At 40.2% G+C, this 10,706-nt stretch overlaps 1 protein-coding gene across 2 annotated transcripts in view; it reads left to right on the forward strand.

The window, feature by feature from the left end:
- The window catches only part of LOC107558862 (regulator of G-protein signaling 3-like), a 181,369-nt gene that overhangs the window by 75,049 nt on the left and 95,614 nt on the right, over positions 1 to 10,706 (forward strand). The gene's annotated exons all lie outside the window — the stretch shown is intronic.

Consider the following 10,706-nt stretch of genomic DNA (forward strand, 5'->3'; position numbering starts at 1 on the left):
CCACCTCTGAAGAGACTACAGTGGACACCATGGCCTCTGGGAGCACAGCGGTGGACACCGCTGCCTCGGGAGGTTCTGCAGCGTAAGCCGCCGCCTCTGGAGATGTTGTAGCCAGTGCTGCTGCCTCTAGCAAATCGGCGGTGGAGTACGCGGCCCAGATACACCATAAAGCAACCCCTCATATGGGAAGTTTTGGGGATACCAGCGGTGCGTGTAGACACCAGCGGTGCATCCCTCACACTGGATACCAGACTGGGATACCGAAGGGCTGACCTTGAGAATCTGGATGTGACAGACAGGACGTGACATGTCTCTGGATGATCAGCTGTGATGCGACGTGATTCTGGATGAATAACTGCGGCGTGACGTAACTCTGGACGAACAGTTGAGACGTGACGAGACTCTGGACGAACAGCTGAGACATGGCGAGACTCTAGAAGATCAGCTGTGACGTAACGAGGCTCTGGCAGCTCAGCTGAGACTTGACTGGACTCATGAAAATCCGCTGTGACTAGACTTAACTCATGACGATCAACTGCGACTTGACTTGACTCATGAAGAGCAGTTGTGACTTGACTTGACTCATGACGATCAACTGTGACTTGACTTGACTCATGAAGATCAGCTGTGACTTGACTTGACTCATGATGATCAACTGTGACTCGATTTGACTCATGACGATCAACTGTGACTTGACTTGACTCATGAAGATCAGCTGTGACTTGACTTGACTCATGATGATCAACTGTGACTCGATTTGACTCATGACGATCAACTGTGACTTGACTTGACTCATGAAGATCAGCTGTGACTTGACTTGACTCATGATGATCAACTGTGACTCGATTTGACTCATGACGATCAACTGTGACTAGACTCGACTCAGGAAGATCAAACGTGACTAGACTTGACTCCGGAAGATCAGCTGTGGCTTGACTGAACTCAGGAAGAACAACTGTGACTAGACTTGACTCATGACAATCAGTGGTGACTTAACTAGACTCATGATAATGAATTGTAACTTGACTTGACTCATGACGATCAACTGTGACTTGACTAGACTCATGACTATCAGCTGTGACTTGACTAGACTCATGATAATAAACTGTGACTTGACCTGACTCATGATGATCAACCGTGACTTGACTAGATGCTGTTGTGTCCGCCATCTTGTGAGTGTGCTCCGCTGTCGCCGCCATCTTGTGAGCGTGCACTAGTGTGGCCGCCATTTTGCGATCAAGCTCCGCTGTCGCCGCCATTTCAGTCACAGACATTGTAAACATTGTAAACACCCACAGTAAACAAAGAGCCAACTGACAACAAAGCATAATCCATAAGGTCCCTGTAACAACGTTTGTAGGTCGGGAAGAAGGAGGCGGGAACTGGCGAACACTCAAACAAAACTTTAATAATAAAATAAACACAAAATAGTGCGACAGCCCCTCGCGGACAACTGCCGCGCACAAACAAATCCAAAACACAAAATAAAATCCAGGCCTGGTCCTCGCTCGTCTTTCCCTGTCGTCACTCCTCCTTTGTATCCTTCCGGAGCTCCTCCGTGGGACTCGAGACCGGTGAGTGGCGCAGGTGTCGCGCATTCGCAATTACTCCACCGGGCCTCGCTCCGTTCCCAAGGCTCTCGGCCCCGCCCCTCTCGTCACAGTCCATTAAACTACAGTTACATTCCCCTCCAGGTAACCAAGATTTTGTGGGTTCATCCAGTCCAAAACAGAACAAGTTTTTAAACAAAACTTCATCATACAGTGGAACTTGACATGATAGCACACAGAACCGGTGAACATACTCCTCAATAGAAAGGACTCCTTGCCGAAGATGTAGTAGCTGGGTGACTGGGTCCATACCTGGCCAGAGTCCTTTAGAAAAGCTGCTGGATCCTTGTGGTGCTGAGTATTCTCTGTGTTGTGCGAGAGTCAATGTAATGGAAAGGGTGACCTCTGGTGGTGAATGAACGGAAGTCCATGGACAGGATTCGTGACAGGAGGCCTGCTGGTTTTATGCCATAAAGTATTGGCACTATCCAATATTCCTTCTATCTTGCAGCCATATAGCATGATGCTTGCACCACCATGCTTCAGCATGGGTATGGTGTTGTTTGAGTGACTAGTTTTCTTGTTTTTGAACCAAACATTTTGGACAAAATTATGGTTTCAACTTGGTTTCATCAGACCATAAATCTAAAAGTTTTGTGTAGCTTCTGTGGTTTTCCTGTGCTACAGTTTTTTTTTTAATTCTTACTATTTAATAAAGACTGCTATATTGAAATTCTCGCTTCAGATCTTTTCTTTTGCCTGCACCAACCCTTGACAGAATAACAGACCCTGATAATGGATCTAGCAGCAACCACCATCCACCTGAAGGACCAGCTACTCTCCCTCTACCAGAATGGCTGCCCACTGGATAATTATGTGAAGGAGTTCCCAAAGATTAGCCATTAGGTGCCCTAGAATGATGGTACTCTCAAGGTCTGTTTCTGGAGTCAGTTAGATAATTTGCTGTTTGTACTCGTGCCAGCTGGAGACACCACCTGTATCCTGGATCAATACATAGAATATACACTGTGGCTAAGTGAATCCTGCATTACCGCTCGTGAAGTGGAAGAGAACAACATTACAGATTGGCCACAGTTTCTTCAGTCAAATCCAGTTCTCTGGGTGTTGTCAATCTCTATCCCAGTACTCCTCCCTGATCCATCCCCACCCCTCCTCCCACCTCCTACAGACCTCAAGCCAGCAAAAAGACCCGCCAAGGACCCTGTGGCCTGTCAGGGTCCCTAGGCAGTATGGGTCTGCAGCTGCACCTGAGCCTTTGATTCCTTCTTCTCCACTGGGTTCCTCCATCCCTCTGGCTCTGCCATCATCCTTGTTCTCATTGGCTTTGCCTAGGTCTTCTGAGCCCCCACCTCCACCTCAGATCCATCAGCTCTTGGCCCTCTGGTCCAGCAACTTGGTCTCCAGCCTCCCTGACTTTGTCTCAGTCTTCCATCTCCCTGGCTCCATGCTGGATCGCACCACTTAATGCACCATTATGGACATTCATCCCTCCAGCTCTGTCAGGGAATCCAACTCCACCATTCTGTCATGGCCTACCTTGCTGTCTCCTCTGTGATATTTTCCTCTGCAGGCTCCGCAGTAGTCTCTTCCTCTGCTTCTTACTACTACATTGAGATTTTCACCTCAAATTTCTCTTTCTGCACCAATCTATGACACACTCTACAGTGCTAAATTAAACTTTAAACTTAGCATTGTATACTATGAATACTGTTGACTCGTGACAAATTGCTTGTGATATTCCTAATTTATAGTTGCTTTGAATAAAATAATTTCTCAATGAATAAATCTAAATATATATGATTATTGCAATCATAGCACATTTAGTCTATATCAACATATCAGTGTAGTATGTTGATACAGTAATAGTATTATCATGTGGTGCCATCACTGTACCACACGATAGTAGTGATGTTCGGTTCTTGAACGAATAGTTCTTTTGTGCCGGTTCTCAGAAAGTGACCGGTCGAGCCGGTTCACAAATCGAACTGAATCAAACTTTAGTTCCGGGTTGATGACGCAGGACGCACAGCTGAAGTAGCACGTCCAACTCAATAAGAACCGAATGAGCCAGTTCAACCAACTGTCGAAGTTTGCTGAGGATTACTGAGTAACTCAACAAGAACTGAATGAGCCGTGGCGAAGTTTGCTGAGGATTACCGAAGATTCTGATGAGTTTGTTGACGATACTGTGCAAGCCTGAGGCGCATATTGGAAATATGCTTATTATGACTGTTATTAATTTACATTTTATTAAAACCTGCAAAAACCTTTCTGTCAAGTGATGTAAATACATTTTACAATAGTTTATTGTGCATGCATATTATATTTAAAGTTGCTTAAGTAAAATCAAGGCGTTTATAAGACTGGTTTATTCATTCTTTATACTGTATGACATTCTGACATTTAGAACATATCCGCGTTTGTGCATCAATGTATGTAATGTGTGCTGTAGGTGTGAAACTTTTAGGAACCTTATCCAAATTGTAGGCTAGTCAATATCGGACATAAAGGATCCGCGAATGAAACTGTGACCACAAACACCATTTACTGACGATTATTATTTACAATAATCAGCAATATGCTTTCACACAAATACATTTTTTTAATGTTTCAATGTGTGGACACAAATTACTTATTTGAATTTTTTATTGATACAACATGGCATTGAGTTGTTAGAAAAGAAATGTGTAGAGATGTTATTGCTTGATGACGTCAGGATCCGATGAATCGGCTTTTTGTACTGGTTCAATGAGCCGATCTGTCCGAAAAGAACTGGTTTGCGGAAATTAATTGGACTTTGCATCACTACACAATAGGCTGTTTCACACTGAGCACGATGTGAAAAAGTGAGGCGAATCACAGACGAACTGTGCTTTCACAGAGAGTGTGAAATAATTGATTGTCTTCTGCTAATTTACACCTGCACACTAGGTGGCACCGACCAACAATACATTTTTCCTCAGATACGCATCTCGTATATATGGATTTAACATCGTCCACTGTTCAATAGACAGCATTAAACAAAGATAAAATCTGGTTCCACACCAGTGTAACACGATCAAGGATGAGACAAAGCAAGAATCCATATGCGAAAAGGAACAAAATCAATAAATCCACTCAAGGGAACCAGAGGCAATGCAGAGACAGGAAACAATGACCAACAAAGCACAATAGAAACACCTAAAATAATATAAAAAATAATATAATAGGCATACTTGCACTCTTTGTATGTTTTATAATGGATTGAATGCTACACCTGCTTATCATTTGTCCTAAACATCCTTTTTTTAATTAAAAATACCATGAGTTCCTTAAAAAACATACAGAAAATATATTGTCATGATCATATGTCTATTTGCTTTCATATTTCATGTGTAGAAAAACGTTTCTCTAATTTATTTATTTTTCATACGGAAAGGCGGGAGATACCTGACTGACAGATCTAGACTGTCTGTCCTTGGCCGTGGCAGGACAGACAGTGAGTTCAAAAACGGCCTCCATAGTCATGGCAGACTTTGGCTTGGCAGGCATGACGTGAACAGGCTTTGGGGAAGTGGCATGTTCCTCCATGACACCCACAGTGAAGGGTGAATCAGCCAGCAACAAGGCAAAGTCAATGTATTTTTCAAGAGTCCATTGAGGGGTATTGCGTGGCATTAAATGAGAAATGGTTTTGTCCAAACCATAGCAGAAAATGTCTTTCAGGAAGCTATCCTTAAAATCTACCTGATAGTAAAGCTCACAGAATTTAGCCACGCAATCCTCTATGGATAGGTTTCCCTGTCGGAGACGAACTAGGCAATCTGCTGAGTTCATTTTAGTGGTCGTGTATTCTGTAACGAATCATCCACTGAAGGCGAGCGTAAGTGAGAACCCAAGTGGAGTTTATTTACAAGTGATATCCAAACATCCAAACAAGAAACACAGACTTGACTTGACTTGACTTGACTTGAGTTGAACAGACATAGCATGAGCAGACTTGACATAAACAGACTAGACTCGCCAACAGCTGGTTAAATACATTCAATACACGACGAGGGCACAATGGGAACATGAAGCTACTTATAGGAAACAAGAGGGTCACATGACAAGAACAAACCAATGGGAAACAAGAAACATGACTAAGACAACCAATCAGAACATGACACAAACAGGGACCATGAAACAATTACAAAATAAAAGACAGGGAAAACATGAACATGAAACAAAACACCACATTACAATCAGCTTGACCTTGTTTTCTAAAAGAGTGGCTACCTCAGAAACCAACAGCTTTAGCTTTCTGATAAAATAGCCCACCACAAGAGAACAAAGCAAATTTTTTATATTAAATGCTGTTGTTGTTTTTTTTATTAGGTGGCCAGGGTTACAGACTCTTTCAGAATAATTGTAAAACTGCAAACAAGCTATATTTTGTCTAAGGGACTAATTATTAGTTATATACACTCTTAAAAATAAAGGTGCTTCACGATGCCATAGAAGAACCTTTTTGTCTAAATGGTTCCATAAAGAACCTCAGACATCTGAAGAACCTTTCTGTTTCACAAAAGGTTCTTCGTGGCGAAGGAAGGTTCTTCAGATTATAAAAAGGTAAGAAAGAGATGGTTCTTTAAAGAACCTTTGACTGAATGGTTCTTTGTGGAACCAAAAATGGTTCTTCTATGGCATCGCTGTGAAGAACCTTTTGAAGCACCTTTATTTTTAAGAGTGTAGAAGAGTGTAAAAATGAAAATGGTCATAATTTATTCACCCCCGTGTTGTTCCAAACCCATACAAAGAATTTTTGGAACACAAATAAATATATTTAATATTCTCTTAATTTTTGTCCTCCATTGCAAGTCTGGGAGACCAGTATTTTCTTCTGAACAGACATGTTCCCTATGATATAATTGAAGATTTATTCATATATAAATATTGGCATGGATTACTTCTACAATAACTCTGTATTTTTGAAGCTTGAAAATACTGATTATCTAGACTTTCAATGGATTAACAAAAAAATGAGAGAAAATTAAAAATATCTTCATTTGTACTCTAAAGACAGACAAAAGTCTTATAGGTTTGGAATGACATGAGGGCAAGTAAAATTATTATTGTTTGTGTGAAAAAGCGAGGTGTGCTGTGATTGGCCAGCTATCCAGTGCGTTGTGTTTGGCCGAATACCTCAAGCGTGAGACGGAAATGTTACGCCCCTCACCATATTGTGATGATGCCCTGTCAGGCAGGAGCGATGATTCAAAAACATGAAAACCCATTATAAACAAGGCATTCGTTGCATCCAGTGGGGACATAATTATGGATTATAATGATTATACTGTCTTTTTACGCGTGTTGCGTTGCATCGCGCCGCGTAAACATAAAACAATGCCTGCATTTGTGATCGGAGAAATGACAAACAACAAGCCTACTCTACACTGCTCAAAAAACTCGCTTTAAATATATAAAATATAAAAACTCTTTAAATATAAAAAATTTACTGAATATTTGGGTTGAAGTGTTCTGGAACAGTGTTGTAAATACAACTTAACCACTGATTTGTAGTTGTGTCCTCTTTTAGAAAACCAAACAAAGTAGTTTCGCTTTCACAACAAAACAGCATCACACACGGCGGCCTACAGTGAGCAGATGCTGGGGTCTAGTGTGAGGAACGACCGGAGGGTTAGAGTGAACAGAGGTGGGTGGGCTTGAGAACGGCGCTGCTGGCGATTTCGATGAAGGAGCGTCCGGAAGGACATGTGACGACTCCGGGCTGGACTCCGCTTCGTCCACGGTGAAAGCCGATCCGGCGATCCACAGCGCAAAGTTGTAGTATTTCCTCAGCAACCAGCACGGATCAGCTCCAGGCATGATGAAGCAGATATCATCCTCTTTTGGAAGGCCAAACAAAGTAGTTTCGCTTTCACAACGAAGCACACAGCGTCTTTACAACATGGCGGCGGCAACAACAAAACTACAGCGAGAATGAAAGTTACGCCTTCTTTCTTTGCGTTAACATTTGGGCGGCGTTATGCAAATCTTCCCACATAGTGACGTAGATATGTGGGGGAGTGTTAGAACAAGCCGTTTTAGGTAGGTGTGGCTAACTCTTAACTTTCATAAAGAATATCTCTTTGGATTTGAGACTTTAGTCTTTGCAACTTTACAGATCTTCTTTATGCACCAAGAGCTTGTAACACTCCAAAGAGAAAGGAAAAATTGAAATCGCATCATATGACCACTTTAATAAATCTCTCTTAACACCTCAAAAAATTTAAATATTGTAAAATCTTGTGTAAATACGACATAAGACACTCACTGACGTTATATTAAAAGCACCTCTTCCGTTCAGTAAAAGAGGCCGCCGTTAAGACTATTTCTGAGGCGAAATCCGCATCCGCATATTTTTCAATATAAGCTCTTTTCAGAATATTTCCACCTTCCATGAAATCTCAAGATACTACCGGACTCAAACAATGAATGATGACTTTACATTTTTAATCTTTACTTACCATAAACCGTCTTTCACTCGCACTCGCTTCCATCTGAAGATCCTGAGAAAATGGCGGCTTCTCGCACTGGTGTCGTCGAGATACGTCCGATGTTAATGCCACGTCCGCGTTCCCAACCCAGCACCGCTGGGTTATTGATCAAGACCAATTTTCAACCCAAAATTGAGTTAAAACAACCCAACGTCCTTACCCAGTGGTTTCAACCCAGCATTTGGGTTGAAAAAACAACCCAGTGTTTTTTAGAGTGTAGTGGAATTGCCTGTAATGTATGAAATCTGTGAATTGTTGGTAAAGATCGTGTCCCTAAAAAGCCCTAAAGTCCTTTTAGATATGTCCAGTTCTAAAATCCTAAGATAAAGACATGCTAGCCACACAGGCCCTTCATTATAATGTTAGGCACACAGGCCCTTAAAATTGTCTTCTCTCTAACTGCAGACTCATCTGCAGTACGAAAGAAGGAAAACTACTGAATGAAAAAGACCTGTTTTCCCTGCGTGTTTAATATTATGTAATGTGTAATCAGTCAAGTCTCTGACTGCATCATAAAAATGCCCCATGTGCTCTGACAGTTATCCTGATGTACCACAGCCAGTCTTCCTGGTTCAGGGACTCTGGTCTGTGGCTGGATGAAGAGACCAGCAGCAGCTGGGAAATATCGGAACAGAAGTCTCTTGGTCCCTGAGGCGGCCAGATGCAGCCCATATCTGAGCTGAAGATCTGGCTGATAGTTGTCCAGGAACACATTTCTGGAATTGGATGTCCCCAGTTACTATGTTTTGTGGTGGAGGCTGTGTGAATTTGCTAATCTTTTGTAATCTCAGTGGAATTGTTGAATGTTTGATTACTTTTTTAAGAGTCCTATTTCATAAACCCCATTTCATGTAAAATTATGTGACCATTTTATTAAAGCGTCAAAGCATCACAACATGAGTTCAGATGCATATTTCTTATGTGATGGGACGTACAGTTATGGTGATTTAAAGAAGAAATCATGCAAAATATGTCATCCATACATCACTGTCCACTTCCATTGTTTGCAAAAGAGGCATTCTTCTTCCTAACATTTCCTTTTGTGAAGATTAGGAAACTGATACAGAGCTGGAATAACATTGAGTAAATGATGACAAAATTTCTATTTGGGGAAAATTGGTAACACTTTCTATGAAGCCCGTATTTATAATACATTGTAAGGGTATTCTTAAGGCATTATAATGAATGCATAATGCATTATAAAAAAACTTATAATATGTTGTATCATCTCATGAATAATCATAACAACAGTTATAATACAGCATAATACTTACGTATTTGAACTGAATCCAACTGAAAAAAATGCAATGTTTTATATGGTTAAATTTGATTTTGATGGTCCCCTTAATCAATTGACTATAAGCAACTTTGCAACTACATGCCAACTAACTCTCATTAGAGTATTAGTATGCTCGAGAATGGTAGAATCTAGTATGGTAGAATATGTTGACGTACTTGCAAAGACACTTATAGTCAGTTTATCTGTTGGTTGACCATCAAAATAAAGTGTTAGCAAATATTTACAGAAGCAGACGTACTAATACTCTAATGACCGCTAGTTGATATGTAGTTGCAGAGTCACTTATCAACAGCTGTTTAAAGGGTACCATCAAAATAATCAAACTGATATTACAATAAAAATAGTTCAAAGGAAATGTGTCATATTACACATTCATCTGATCTGATATCTGATCTTATGGCTGTTTGAGAGAATTTTTTTATTTTAATTATTATTATTATTACTACTTATAAGTGGTCTTTGACCGCTTTAAGTAAAGTAGCATAAGAAAAATGGCAAGATATGAGACTTATAATACATTATAACTATGAGAAATATAATTCATTGTAAAAGTGGATGCAACGTGTTCATTGTGTTATAAATCATCATACTCTTAAAAGCTATAAACACAAATAAGTAAATATTATGATATATTAAAACTGTTCTTATGAATATTCATGAGATGATACAACATATTATAAGTTTTTTTTATAATGCATTATGCATTCATTATAATGCATTGTGCATTCATTATAATGCCTTAAGAATACCCTGATAATGTATTATAAATACGGGCTTCATAGAAAGTGTTACCATTTTTCAATAAAATTTGTTAATGCCTCTCAGGAATGACATCATCATCACCGGCTATATGCAGCTTTGGTCTCAGGCTGAAACTGATGGTCTCAGGCCGCTTTATTAAGTTGAAATGATGGATCGAGCAGAATGACATATTGATTTTGGTGCTGGGCTGAGAAGCCACTGCGTTTCATCATTCCTCACACAGTAACAGCAGCTTCCTCCTATAGGTTTTGTTTCTTTTCTGTCTGACAATGAGGCATAAATGCTATCACCCATGCTAAACTTCATCCATGACCTGTGAACACATGATCTTTAAGACGTGTTTACACCTGGTAGACTGTGGTACCAAAAAAATAAAATAAATAAAAAATACAATTGATTGATTGATTAAAATTGACTTTGGCTTTTTATCTTAGAATTGAGTTTTCACTTGAGAATTGTAACTTTTTCCAGTATAATTCTGAGCTAACATATTGCAGTTCTAAGAGAAAAGGCCAGAATTATGTGAACTATATATATGTATATATATATATATAT

Source organism: Sinocyclocheilus grahami, unplaced genomic scaffold (assembly GCF_001515645.1).
Source record: "Sinocyclocheilus grahami isolate Dianchi unplaced genomic scaffold, SAMN03320097.WGS_v1.1 scaffold662.1, whole genome shotgun sequence".
Taxonomy (NCBI): Eukaryota; Metazoa; Chordata; class Actinopteri; order Cypriniformes; family Cyprinidae; genus Sinocyclocheilus; species Sinocyclocheilus grahami.